The sequence below is a fragment of the Myotis brandtii genome, unplaced genomic scaffold (genome assembly GCF_000412655.1).
Source record: "Myotis brandtii unplaced genomic scaffold, ASM41265v1 scaffold312, whole genome shotgun sequence".
NCBI classification, from domain to species: Eukaryota; Metazoa; Chordata; class Mammalia; order Chiroptera; family Vespertilionidae; genus Myotis; species Myotis brandtii.
Genome location: NW_005361955.1, coordinates 3,591,125 through 3,605,899, shown reverse-complemented (window position 1 = coordinate 3,605,899; position 14,775 = coordinate 3,591,125). Strand labels below are relative to the sequence as shown.

Sequence of the window (14,775 nt, the reverse complement as noted above, 5' to 3'; positions counted from 1 at the left end):
TCCAAGAGTCTTGTATTTCTTGCCAGACCTGGGGATGCCAGATGGACTTGTTGTTGTAATTATACCATTTAATTAAATAGCCTTCAAATGAAAAACCAATGCAAAAAAAAAGTTATTTCTATGAAATCAAGTTTAATTCAGAAAGATTTGATGACAACAAATTATTAGAAGCAATGGCTCTCTATAGGAGGGAAAGGGGTTTTTACCATTTATTCCAGAATGGGTTCCCGAGTCCAATCCCCATATTCAAAATACAGCTGCTTACTAGCTGTATAGCCTTGGGCAAGTTGCAGAATCATCATAAGACTTAGCCCTTTTACTGTAAATTGGAAATAATAACAACCTTGTTGAGGAACTGTTAGGATTAAATAAGATAATGCATTTAAAGCACTTAACACAGTTACTGGCACATAGTAAGCATTCAGTAAATTGGACATCTGCCATCAATGTCATCATTATAATTATTATTAACAATCACAACTTGAAGTGAGACATATTTATATTGTTTTCACACTAGTCTTATGTTATATGGAATAAAAGGATGTTTTCATTAAAGAATTTAATAAATTTATTTTTAATAACAGAGAGAAATGATTGACCATAGAGAAAGATAATTTATTTATCAAATCAATCCATGAAAACCTAAATAATTCTTTTTATGTAAAAAGACACTTCCTGAAAGTTCTAGAACTATGTGGAAACCTGTTTTATTAGGATGAGCCTATAGTATGTCTTCCTTCCCTGGTAGTATGTTTGACTTTTTTAAGAATAAAAAAGCCAGGGATATGAAGCAGGGGAGATAACTGGAAGGTCTCCAGGTAGCTTTAAGATCTCTCAGTGCATTAGAACCAGTTTAGGGTCTATTCATAGCTTTGCTTTCTGGACCGTATTCTAGAAGTTAGTACATTCTTTTCATTTGTGTCTTTCACAGAGGGCAGTAAAATTGAGTTCTGATTATATTTAGGGCATCTGGATTCTAGTCAGTGTTTCTGGCTCCGTTTTAGAACCTACAGCCTGTGGCTTATTCCTAATGTGGAAAATGGAATAATCCCCCAGGCACGAGAAGAAGAACTCCAGCTCTGAGGCTGCCGTTACTATAGCGAGACGCCGCAGCAGACATCACAAGACTTGTTATACAAGGAAACATGATTACAGTGGATTAGAGAAACTTGCCAGGGCCTTGAAGGATTTATTACTTTTTGAATTCTGAATGAGACATAAATATGTTTTTCCCTCTTGATTTTGGACCCCATACGGAGAAGGTGAGAAAATTCTTCAGCAAATTCTAGAATGTTTAAGCTGCTAAAGATGGTTTGGGTATTGTGTCCAAATCACATTGCAAAGGGCATGAATACTTGCTTGGCAGAGATGCAAAACAGTCACTCCTTTCTGTCTCTACTGCCAAGTTAGTTACTGCCTTGTCTCCCAGTGGGAGAAAAATGGAGCTCCTTGGGAGTCTTCTGGAAGGCAGCATTGTGTAATGGAAAAGGCAATGCACTTGGAGGCAGAAGGCCTGGATTTCACCTTTCGCCCTGTGATTTTTCAACAGGTTACTTAAACTCTGAGCTTTAATGTCCTTTTATGAAATATGCTAGTATAGACAGTAATTTCCATCTCAGAAGGTGGCATTCAGGATTAAAGTGTGTTAAATATCATGTGCAGAATTTCAAATGGTAGTTGCATTAGCATCAAAATGGCAGCCTATAACACACTCATTTGATTTCATAGATCTAAGTATTTCGCTGATGTCCTAAAGGGAGGAGCTTTTAAAAATAATGATGGTCTCTCATCTTACCTATTCTCCAGATTCTCTGATTTCTCTGGAAACTGAATAGATTGTATGGGATGGTGGTTACAAACAACTTTGGACTCAGACAGACCTGAGTTTAAACTCAGTGCTTACTGGCTATGTATCCTTGAATAACTCACCTGACCTCTGTTATCCTGTTTCCTCATGTGTAAAATTGATATAAAAATAGTACCTCAACCATTCTTTATTTCTTTATTTGCCTTCTTTTATTTTCATTAAGGCACTTATCACAGTCTGAAATTATTTATTTGTGTATATTTTTGTCTCCTACTCCAGCCCCACTCAAAATAATCCCCATAAGGGTAAAGACTTTATGTCTTGTTTACCACTTTATATCTTGCCTAAGATAGTGACTCATACATTGTTGTTATTTATTCTTTTAACCTTTTACTTCTATTTTTAAAAATTCCCCTCCCAGTGCCATGGCTAAATTTATATACAGTAGCTGACTAAGAAACTGGGCAGAGATGTTTTGCCTTTGGAAATACCTGTTGTTCTTACAGTTGAGTTTCTATTTCCTAAAGATGCTTATTCAGTCTTTCATGGCACAATTTGGCTTGTGACATCAGAAGATTGACAAGCAAAAGTCTGATTCAGGGATTCAGCTAGGAAAGTGTGTGACTTTGAGCCTGGCTCACCCTTTGAGGGATGTCTGGACAAGGCTCAAAAAGGTCTTGGATTTCAATTTATCTAGGAAGGTATTTAGCAAATTATTTTTAACCGTTTTGATTTGTTACAGATCATGCAAGGAATGTGCAGTCTCTGCATAAGTACAAAATGAGAATGGAAGAACTAAATGGAGCTGAGCAGGAGAGAACAGGCTTCCGTTCCCTTTCCTGGGGAGGGTGGGGCACCTGGTGGCTTTCCCCAAGTCCTAGACTATGCCTGTCCCTCTCTTCACCTTCTTCTCCCAGAACATCCTCTTGGACTTTTGCTTACTTTACACCTTGGAAATCACTAAGATTCCAGGATTTTCCACAGCCACTCAGAGTTAGACACTGCAGACAGATAAATGTTTGGCCTCTCAGTTTCACATTAGTCATTATCCCTTTCCCTGCAAAGAGTTGGCACTCAAAACAATGAACTGTGTCATGGAGAAAATTGAGCCCTAAGAGGAGGAACTCTTGACCTCCTACTTCTTCTCTCAAGCCCTGTAAATTCTTCCTTTGAATTCCTGTAGGACCAAGATGGGCTTGGGAATTGAGGTAGAAATGATTGGTGAACACCTAGGGGTTGTGTATAAAATTTTGCATTTATGCATATTCTGGGGGTGGGGTGGGGGGCTCGGTGTCATGAAATTCTCAAAAGATATCATCTTTGGTCTAAAATAGGGTTAGAGCTACTGCCCTAAGTGGACCTAACATGTTTTTATAGTGTTTGCAAACTGCAGATTTACCCCCTGGCACCCAAAGATCTATGTGGGTGGGTTAAGGATGGAAATGCTGAAACAATGTACAGCTGCCCAATCTTGTTGGGTTTTTGCATTATGGTTCTCTCATCTCTTACTGAGTTTGCTCATTTACACAAACAATTAAGCCAGGTCCATTAGTAACCAGGTCCTGACTTGTCAACAGAGGGCTTGGTTGAAGAGGGTAGTACAAAATTCTATAAGTAAGATACCTTTATAGATTTGGGTTTAAGAATAAAATAAAACCACATCACCAACAAGTCTACCTATTAGTCCACTGACTTTCTTCCTTCAGTCACACAACATTCCCCAGCCATTCTCATACTCTTAGAGAAAGAGTGATAATACATTTGACCTTGTCACCTCACAGGTGAAGGATGAGAATTGTTTTTCTGCACCTAGGAGCATTAACGTGCCTCTCCTTGTCCAGCACCAATCACTGAAGCCTGACTGAATTTCATATACGCCTTCAGAAATAGTGCACTTGTATTAGTCCATGTGCTTTAAAGACTCAGTAAAGAGCTTCTGCTTTGCACTTACAACAAAATTCAATTAACAGAAAGATCTGGAAAACCCTGGCAAGTGAAAAGGAGCTCTTGATGAGAGTGTGTCTTTGTTTCTTAACAAAGTGAGAAGTGCAACTCACTTCATCTTCAGCAGAAGTATGGCAGCTTCTATTTATTGGGTGTTCATTATGTGCCAGGCTCTGTGCAGAGTGCTCATGAAATTTGTCTTATTTCATTCTTATCCTGGGGTAAATGTCAGTATTCCCATCTTATAGGTGAGCAAGTTGAGGTTCAGAGAAATATAGTCAGTGATCATATCTAAAAACACATATAGGATGCCAAAAAAGTGTAGGGGGACTAAAGGGGTTCACCAGCTGATATGGAGCATAGGCCTTCTTCCCTAAAGCCAAGCCATGAGGGTGAATGAGATTTAGAGTGGGGGGAGAATTTAGGATGGAGGAGCTGAAATCCAGAGTGTGAAGAAACACAGGCATTTATTCCCCTCTACCCATATTACTCTTACTCAGTCTTTGTCCTTTAGGATGCTAATAATCTTCTTGACTGGAATTCTCAAGTCATCTGCATGGGGTTAGCCTTCAGTGCTTTTCAAGTTAGAATTGTAGACACATGCCTCCTACTCTGGTCTGGCTTTTCTCTATCAAAGTCCCTACAGCCATTTCCCATTGATGATCATAGGCCCCAGTGAGTCCTGCCTTCAGTCTCTGTCCCCTCCAGACCACCCCCACAATGGCCATCAGGCTTCCCTTTCTAACACGCAAATCTGAGCACGTTACTCCTTTAGGATTAAACTCTATAAGATTACTTATTGTATCAGTCAAACTCTTTTAGTTGGAAGTTAAATACTAACTCAGAGATTTAAGCAAACATGGGGATTTATTTGTTCAAGTAACTGAAAAATTCATGAACAGCTCTAGCCTTAGGCATCACTAGATCTAAGTGTTCAGAAACTATCAATGGTGACCTTCCTGTCACCTTCTCTTGCCTGGCTTTTTTCTGCATTGCTTTATTCTTAGGTCATCTCCGGCCTCATGATAGCAACATGGCACTGGTAGCTCTAGGCTTACATTCCCAGGCTTAGCAACTCCCCTGGAAAGAGAGCCTTGTTCCCAATGGTGTTAACTAACATCCTGCTTTAGTGGTCACTAGTGACCCAATGATGGTCGGGGTACAGGGGTAATTTCATTGGTTAGATCTGGGATATGTACCCATCTCTAGTAACAATGAGGTGAAAAGACCACCTAAATCACAAGGCCTGAGAGTCAAAGATAAATTGGTGAAAAATTAGAAAACTGGTGTGATTGTCATAAGGATAATGAACAAACAGAGTGACAAATATCCACTATGCTTACCTTTCCTTTCTTGACTCTATTTCTGTCATTTCCTAGGGCTTGGTGTTTGACCCCGAGCAGGTGGTTTGTCTTGTCCTTTTTCTGTAAATATATCTTCCTCTTCCCCTTTGTGATTGGTCCCGCAGCGCAGCTCCAGTGTTTATGTTGGCGCTGTGGAATGCCAAAAGGAATGATTTGAACACAACAGTTTTTCCTGATGACTTGCATTTCTTGATAAGATCAAGAAATCAGTAAATTTCATTGTTGTTTTTTTGTTTGCTTGCTTTTTAATCCTGCCATGAGGTCTCTAATACTGTGTAGATTTAAAACAAATACTGTTCTTAGGAACATACTTTCCCTTTCCTTTCCTTTTGTAGTTAAGCAATGATTTTTGATATTCAGTGACTTTCTGATATTCAGCCCTGACTACCACTTCTCACTGTAATCATTAAATGTCATTGTTTGCATCTTTTTTATGTGTAGGATAATAAGAAAACATTATAGCACTTTGGGCCTTGTTTTATTTTTTCCAGTTGATAGTTTGGGTTTTTCCCACCACTCTTCATTATGCTTGTTTCCTGGCATGATTTCCAACCTAATTTGACCGTCACCTAGTGAGTATTTTTTGAGCTCCTACCACCTATCCAGGAAGGAAATTGTAATTTGTTGAGTACCTATTTCTTATTAAATACATCAAAAGGCCTTTTATGTAAATCATCCCATTTATTTCCCGTGTCATTATCTTAAAAGATGTGGAAATTAAGGCTGAAAGAGGATAAATTATTCACCAAATGTCCTGATGGAAGACCTGGGATTCAATTCTGAGTCTGCTAAACTTCAAAGCCCTTTTCTCTAAGAATTAGGGTCAGAACCCTAAGATCCTGGAAAACCATGAGTACCATTTCTGACCTGAGGTCAAAGGGCTAGGACTAACTAACACATTTGAAACAATGACAGTGACTTTAAGGTAAGGTCATTTCTTTTTTTCTTTTTTTCTCATTAAACTTTATTTTAATGGGTCTCAAAATTCTGTAAAAGATATTTGGTCAAGTTGTTTCTATTAAAAAGTACTAATTTTAAAAACTAATAACTTAAAAAAACTGCCACACACACACACACAAAAAATGGTCCACAAAACATTCTCCTTTCCTTCTGAAGGTTTTACAATGCATTATCATTAACTAGTCTTTTACTATTAAACTTAAATGGCCAGTTGAGACAAACAGTTCTGAGACTGTTCTGAGACCATTCTTCCACCACTGATTAATACTGGGGTGGCAGGTATTGGGGATAATATGCATTTAGCCTTCTGAGCTTTGTAGGCAGACTTGGTGACTTTTCCAGCTCCAGCTGCCTTCTTGTCCACTGTTTTGATGATACCCACAGCAACTGTCTCATGTCACAAACAATAAGATAGCCCAGGGAGGAGAGTCAGAGAAGCTCTCAACACACATGGGCTTGCCAGAAACCATATCTACGATGGCAGCATCACCAGATTTCAAAAACTTTGCCATCTTCCAGCTTTTTCCCAGACTGAAGGTCAATCTTCTCCTTCAGTTCAGCAAATTTGCAATTAATGTGAGCTGTGTGACAATCCAGTACCGGTGCATAGTCAGCACTGATTTGGCCTGGATGGCTCAGGATAATCACCTGAGCTACTTCCATTGGTAGGTCATTTTTGCAGTCACTAGCCACATTGCCAAAATGAACATCTTTTACAGACAAGTTCTTGACATTGAAGCCCACATTGTCCCCAGAAGAGCTTCACTGAAAGCTTCATGTGCATTTCAGCAGACTTTACTTGAGTTGTAACGTTGACTAGAGCAAAGGTGACCACCATGCCGGGTTTGAGAACATCAGTCTCCACTCAGCCCACAGAGACAGGACCCATACCACCAATTCCAGAGACATTCTGGAGTGGCAGATGCAGGGGCTTGTCAGTTGAACAAGTTGGTGGCAGGATGCCATCCAGAGCTTCAAGCCGTGTGGTTCCACTGGCATTGCCATCTTCACGGGTGACTTGCCATCCCTTGAACCACGGCATGTTAGCACTTGGCTCCAGCATGTTGTTACCATTCCAAACAGAAATTGTCAGGGTTGTAGCCAATTTTCTTAATGTAGGTGCTGACTTCTTAAATAATTTCCTTATATCTATTCTGGCTGTAGGACAGCTCATTGGAATCCATTTTGTTAACACCAGCAATCAGTTGTTTCACATTTATTGTGTAAGCCAGAAGGGCATGCCCTCAGGTCTGCCCATTCTCAAAGACGCCTACTTCAGGTTCACCAGCACCAGCAGCAAGAATCAGGACAGCACAGTCAGTCTGAGATGTGCTTGTAATCATGTTTTCTATATGAAATCTCTGGGTCTTGGGGCATCAATAATGGTCACATAATACTTGCTGGTCTCAAATTTCCACAGGAAGATATCAGTGGTGATACCACGTTTACATTCATCTTTTAGTTTATCCAAGACCCTGGCATACTTCAAGACCTTCCCCATCTCAGCAGCCTCCTTTTTTTAAAAAAAAAAAAAATTATTTAATCCTCACCTGAGGAGTGAGGAAATGTATTCTATTGATTTTTAGAAAGGGTGGATGGGAGAAGATAAGGGGGACAGAAAGAGAGAAAGGAGTGAAAGACAGGGAGAGGGAGAGGGAGGGGGGAAAGAGAGAGAGGGAGAGAGAGCGGGGGAGAGGAGAGAGGAGGGGAGAGGAGAGGAGAGGAGAGGAGGAGAGAGAGAGAGAAAGAAAGAAAGAAATGAAAGAAAGAAAGAAAAAAGGGAGGGAGGGAGGGAAGGAAGGAAAGGAAAGGAAAGGAAAGGAAAGGAAAGAAATGAAAGAAGGGAGGGAGGGAGGAATATCTCGCACATGTCCTGACCAGGGCTGGGGATAGAACCTGCAACCCAGGCATGTGTCCCTGACTAGGAATCAAATCTGCAACCCTCCAGTGTGTGGGCTAACATTTAATCACTGAGCCACAGACCAGGGCCTTCTCAATTTTTTTGATTCTTTTTTGTTAATCCCACAACATTTGTAGATAAGATGTCCAGTAGTGGTAGACTTGCCGGAATCTACTTGTCCAGTGACCATAATATTGATATGAATCTTTTCCTTTCCCCATTTTGGCTTTGATTTAGTGATGGTTTTCACGACACTTGTGTTCTGGCAGCAAACCTGTTGCAAAAAGCAAGATAGGGTCGTTTCTAAGTGCTCTGTGAGATAGTATAGTTTATGGTGCTATTCAAGTTCATAAAATGATGAATACTGTCTCCAAATCCAACTCTATTTCTATTTGAACCTGACTGGGAATATATATATAAATATTAAATCAAGAGTTTATTTTAAATGTAACTCATACAGTTTCGCTGTATACTAATTCACTATTTTGATTACTTTGTGCTGTGAATTTAGACATTTATGTCTCCTCACACTTCTGTTGAATCCAGAAACATTGGTGAGCCCTAAATATCTTTACATATATTCATCCTCATGCCCACTGTCTTTTAGGTTCCATGTGCTCCTTGATAAGCACAGGCCAGTTATGAGCTCTTTATGGTACATCTCATCTGGCAAGATGGTGGCCAAAGGAAGATTTTTATCTGTACCCTGGATATCTGCCACTTGGTTGAGTTCATTGCAGTTCAGTTCAGCTCCGGCTTACTGAATTGCCTGGTCAGTGACAGCCAGTGCACAAGGCTCTGTGGGCAATACAGCATATATTCATTAAGACACTTTCAGCTAGTGATGAGCACAGTGATGAAAACAAAACAGGATGCTGGGATAGAATGAATTGGTGTGGGGCATGGAGGAACAGAGAATAGAGGTCAGGACTTAGACAATTTAGACTGGCAGGTTAGTGAAGGTGGCTTCTGAGCTAAGACCTGAATACCGAGAAGGGAATCAGACATGTGAGGATCGGGGGAAAGAGCCTGTAGTCAGAAGGAGCATCCTATGCAAAGACCTAAGCTGGAAACAGGCTTGTTTAGTTTAAGAAATGGGGGAAATGTTGCCAGCATGGCGAAAGCACAGTGAGTTCGAGGGAGAGTGGTAGGAAATGAGGTAGGAGACACAGGCAGGAAGCTATGTGGGCTCTGTTAGCCATGAGAACAGCTTGTGTTGTGTGTTTTTTGTTTTGTTTTTTAATTAATTTTTATTGTTGATATTATTACAGATGTCCCTCTTTTTTCCTCCCATAGCTCCCCTCCACCCGGTTCCCACCCCACCCCAGGCTCTGGCCACCCTATTGTCTGTGTCCATAGGTAATACATACATGCATATAATATATTTCATCTCTTCCCACACCCCTCCCCACACCCCCTTTTCCCTCTGAGAGTCATCAGTCTGTTCCATTTCCATGCCCCTGATTCTATTCCATGCACCAGGTTATTTTGTTTGTCAGATTTTTTATTCATTTGATTTTTAGACTTGTTGATAGATATGTATTTGTTGTCACTTTGTTAGTCATATTTTTTATCTTTATCTTTTTCTTCTTCTTCCTCTTCTGAAAGAATACCCTTCAGCATTTCATATAATACTGGTTTGGTGGTGATGAACTCCCTTTAGCTTTTTCTTGTCTGTGAAGCTCTTTATCTGACCTTCAATTCTAAATGATAGCTTTGCTGGGTAGAGTATTCTTGGTTGTAGGTTCTTGCTATTCATCACTTTGAATATTTCTTACCACTCCCTTCTGGCCTGTATAGTTTCTCTTGAGAAATCAGCTGACAGTCATATGGGCACTCCCTTGTAGGTAACTGTTTTTCTCTTGCTGTTTTTAAGATTCTCTCTGTCTTTTGCCCTTGGCATTTTAATTATGATGTGTCTTGGTGTGGTCCTCTTTGGATTCCTTTTGTTTGGGGTTCTCTGCACTTCCTGGACTTGTAAGTCTATTTCTTTCACCAGGTAGGGGAAGTTTTCTGTCATTATTTCTTCAAATAGGTTTTCAATATCTTGCTCTCTCTCTTCTTCTGGCACCCCTATAATTCGGATGTTGGTACGCTTGAAGCTGTCCCAGAGGCTCCTTACACTATCTTCGTATTTTTGGATTCTTTTTTCATTTTGCTTTTCCGGTTGGGTGTTTTTTGCTTCTTCGTATTTCAAATCTTTGACTTGATTCTTGCGATCCTCTGGTCTGCTGTTGGGAGTCTGTATAATATTCTTTATTTCAGTCAGTGTATGCTTAATTACTAGTTGGTCCTTTATCACAACCTCGAGGGTCTCACTTTTTTTTTTTTTTTTTGTTCTTTTTCTTTTTTTTTTTTTTTTTTTTTTTTTTTGGCATTCTCATTAAGATCCTTGGAAGTCTCACTAAGTTCCTCAGAGGTTTTTAGAAGATTCTTGAGTAACCTTATAACCATGGTTTTGAACTCTTTATCCAGAACTCTTTCTTCCATTTCTTTCATTTGTGACATGTTTCTTTGTCTCTGCATTTTGGCTGCTTCCCTGTGTTTGTTTCTATGTACTGGGTAGCTGCTAAGTCTCCTTGAGTTGATAGAGTGGCCTTGTGTGGTAGGTGTCCTATAGGGCCCAATGGCTCAACCTCCCCAATCACCTGAGGTGGACACTCTTGGTGCATCCCTTTGTGGGCTGTGTGCACAGTTTTGTTGTAGTTGAGCCTTGATTGCTGTTGGTGTCACTGGGAGGAATTGACCTCCAGGCCAATTGGCTGTGGGGACCAGCTGTGACTTACAGTGGGAGAGCTGCTGTGCAGGAGACACCTTTATGGAGCAGGACTTGCTTCAGTGCGGCTTTGGTGCTCACTGAGTCTGCCCCTTGAGTGTGTCGCTTATGGATGTGAAGAGTTGTAATCTGGTATGGTCTCACACTGGCCAATGGGTACACTGGCTCTTGGCCTGGGGCCATCCAGCAGAAGCTGCAGAGAGATCTGCAGATTCCTCCTCTTTGTATAGGGTTTGGAAGTGCCCAGACGAGGCCCAGCTGTGAAGCAAGGCAGGTTGGTGCTGGTGCCGGTTTTGGGGTCCTTTTATTGATAGGTTTGGGGCTCCCTGACTTAGCTGCAGCTTGTTTAACAGAGTTTTAGCCTGAGAAAGGACAGACTATTCATATGCAAAAGCCAATGCACACAGCTTGGGTGGGGTTATAAATTGGGTAGGGTGGGGGTCTCAGGGAATCACCAAGGCCAAGCAAACAGAAATGGCTGCCAGTCATCCCTGCACTGGGGAGGTCCCAGCACAGGAACAATGACCGCTGCGAGCACCTCCATCTGGAAGAAAGCCACCCCCAAGTTCCTGCCCAATGCCAGACAGTCCAGTTTCTCCCCATATGTGTCTGTGTCCCCCAGAGCCTCACCCGGCACTGGAGCTCAGAGGAAGTGGGAGCTTGTAAATTCAGTTCATGGTGCTGGCCTTTTAAGAGGAGCAGCTGGGACTCCAGCAGCCTGTGTGTCACTCAGCCCCAATCGACACTGGTTTTTACAGTCCATAGTTCTTATAGGCCCATGGGGACTTCTTTTCCCAGCTCTGAGACCTTGGGCTAGGGGTCTGGTGTGGGGCTGGGATCCCTCCCTCCTCCAGGCAGCCTCCGCAGAGGCGATCTCCCTCCCAGTTAAAAAAGTGTCACACCCAGTGCTGGACCAGCCCATTCCTCACCTTCGCATCTCCTACCAGTCTCAGTGTGCTTTCTTCTTTACCTCTCTAGTTGTAGTACTTCCACTCAGCCAGCTTTCCCGCAGTTCTAGATGATAGTTGTTTTGTATTTTAGTTGTAATTTTGATGTGGTTGTGGGAGGCAGCAAGTACAGGTGTTTACCTATGCCACCATCTTGGTTCTCTGCCTTGTGTTTTAAGCAGGAGAGTGACAGGGAGTGATTCACATTTTTTAAAAGTCTTGGCTGCTACGTAGGGAAAGGATTGGGGTATAGGAAGGTAGAAAGAGCCCAGCCAGCGTGGCTCAGTGGTTGAGCATCCACTCATGAACCAGGAGGTCACAGTTCAATTCCCAATCAGGGCATGTGCCCAGGTTGTGGCTCGATCCCTAATGGGGGGCATGCAGGAGGCAGCCAATCAGTGGTGCTTGTAAATTCAGTTCATGGTGCTGGCCTTTTAAGAGGAGCAGCTGGGACTCCAGCAGCCTGTGTGTCACTCAGCCCCAATCGACACTGGTTTTTACAGTCCATAGTTCTTATAGGCCCATGGGGACTTCTTTTCCCAGCTCTGAGACCTTGGGCTAGGGGTCTGGTGTGGGGCTGGGATCCCTCCCTCCTCCAGGCAGCCTCCGCAGAGGCGATCTCCCTCCCAGTTAAAAAAGTGTCACACCCAGTGCTGGACCAGCCCATTCCTCACCTTCGCATCTCCTACCAGTCTCAGTGTGCTTTCTTTACCTCCTCTCTAGTTGTAGTACTTCCACTCAGCCAGCTTTCCCGCAGTTCTAGATGATAGTTGTTTTGTATTTTAGTTGTAATTTTGATGTGGTTGTGGGAGGCAGCAAGTACAGGTGTTTACCTATGCCACCATCTTGGTTCTCTGCCTTGTGTTTTAAGCAGGAGAGTGACAGGGAGTGATTCACATTTTTTAAAAGTCTTGGCTGCTACGTAGGGAAAGGATTGGGGTATAGGAAGGTAGAAAGAGCCCAGCCAGCGTGGCTCAGTGGTTGAGCATCCACTCATGAACCAGGAGGTCACAGTTCAATTCCCAATCAGGGCATGTGCCCAGGTTGTGGCTCGATCCCTAATGGGGGGCATGCAGGAGGCAGCCAATCAGTGGTTTTCATCATTGAGGTTTCTCTCTCCCTCTCCCTTCCTCTCTAAAATCAACAAATACGTGTTTGGCGTTGTTGTTTTTTTTTAAAAAAAAGAAAGGTAGAAACAAAGTGTTTGGGGTGAGTGGCTGAGCAAGGTAAGCTATATTGTTGTAATTAATGACATTATTATATACCTAGGTTTTGAATTTAGATTTTCTCCTAAAGGCAGTGATGTGTGTTAATAATAGCTCCCACTTATTGTACACTTACCAGTGCCAGGCATATGGCTTTATATGTATTTCTCTTCAAGTACACACACACACTTAGACACTCTCTCACAAGCTGTGTTTATTATTATTATTATAAATATGTTTTTATTCATTTGAGAGAGAGAGAGGAAAGAGAGAAGAGAGAGAGAGAGAAACAGCAATGATGAGAGAATCATTGATCAGCTGCCTCCTACATGCCCCCTACTGGAGATCAAGCCTGCAACCTGGGCATGTGCCCTGACCAGGAATCAAACCGTGACCTCCTGGTTTGTGGGTCAATGCTCAACCACTGAGCCATACCTGCCAGTCTATTATTGACATCAGCTTTTGCAGAGGAGAAAACTGAGGTGGAGAGAGCATAGGTACTGACAGCTAGTTGGTGAGAAAGGGAACAGGAATGGCATGATTCCAGGTGCCAAACTCCAAGAAGGGAAAACTGGTCAGAAAGCACATGGAAGGTCACTGGAGTTTGGCAGTGACTGAGATGCAAAGGAGAGGAGCTGGTCCTGCTGACTGGTGAATAGAGCCTGTGCTAGAACACATTATCAAAGGGTAGTCCGCACTGTGTGTAAACCACTGGAGTAAATACTACAGAGACTTCGATAAAACAGAGACTGATGCTGTTACCCCTGGCAATTTACAGACCAGGGGGTGATTAGGAATACTTCTAACACAAACTAAAACCAGGAACTTCCTGAAGGAGAACTTACTGATACCCTTAACTTAGAATGTCAGAAAAGGCCCTGGTGTCGTAATTTAATTCCTATAACTTCCCCTAGGTTAGTTTTAACCTAAAATGGTTTTAGAACATCTGTCCTGATCTGTCCTGTGTCTTGTACCCCAGATAAGCAGGTGGTTTTTTTTTTACCCAGTTAATCTGTGTCTCTGTTACACACACACTAACATCCTGGGACCTGGATATTCTAGGGCATCTCAAGAGCCCAGGGTAGTTTGTTGTGCCTGAATGTTCACATTAGGACAAAAAACAATCCCCAGGTGTGATTTTGTTTCCCTCAGACGCTCAGGGTCTTTTCACTGCCCCGAGACATCATCATGACTTCCCAAGGACGGGGTGTTTCTATGTGCACAGAAACCACAGCATGCATTTCCCTCAGTCCTCACCAGGGTTGGGTCCTGCTCCTTTGTCCCTGAAGTATTGGAAAAGCTGATGGGCCTAAATTTGTTCTCATCTATAGGAACCATTCTTGGTTTCCTTTTTGCTTTTCCTTCTTATTCTTCCTCAAGAGGACTGACTGTTGTTTTTCGTTTTCTCTCAGCATTCACTCTAGCAAAGCCCTGAGGTGCTGTGTTTATGGTTGACCAGGCTACATATCAGTTCATACAAAATGGCTGCAATTCTAGGACTTGCCGTCTTGATTTGTTAGCCAAATACTGCATGTACCAGCAGTGGCGGTAGCTGCCAGTTGATCTGAGTTTTATGTGGTGACATTATTGTTTTGGTGTATTTTTCCCTCCTCAAATAAGAAACTACTGTTTGCTAGAGCCGAGATCATCAAAACCATTTCAGTTAAGACTTTGTGTGATAATATAATGAAACCTCCCAAAGATATAAGCCTGACTTAGTGAAATGAGGACAAAAAATAAATAGGGTCAGTACAGAAGAAATATTACTGGTACCAGGTAGATTGAATGGAAAATCACTCACTTTCAATGATATTATAGAAATGAAATAAAATTCTGTTCTCTTTCATTATTTTAGCTGAGTATTCTTGTCCA

At 41.9% G+C, this 14,775-nt stretch overlaps 1 protein-coding gene and 1 pseudogene across 3 annotated transcripts in view; one reads left to right on the top strand and one right to left on the bottom strand.

Annotated features, from left to right (window-relative positions):
- ATG7 (autophagy related 7) overlaps positions 1 to 14,775 on the top strand; it is a 236,862-nt gene that overhangs the window by 157,466 nt on the left and 64,621 nt on the right. The gene's annotated exons all lie outside the window — the stretch shown is intronic.
- On the bottom strand, positions 6,062 to 7,580 carry LOC106726743 (annotated as a pseudogene).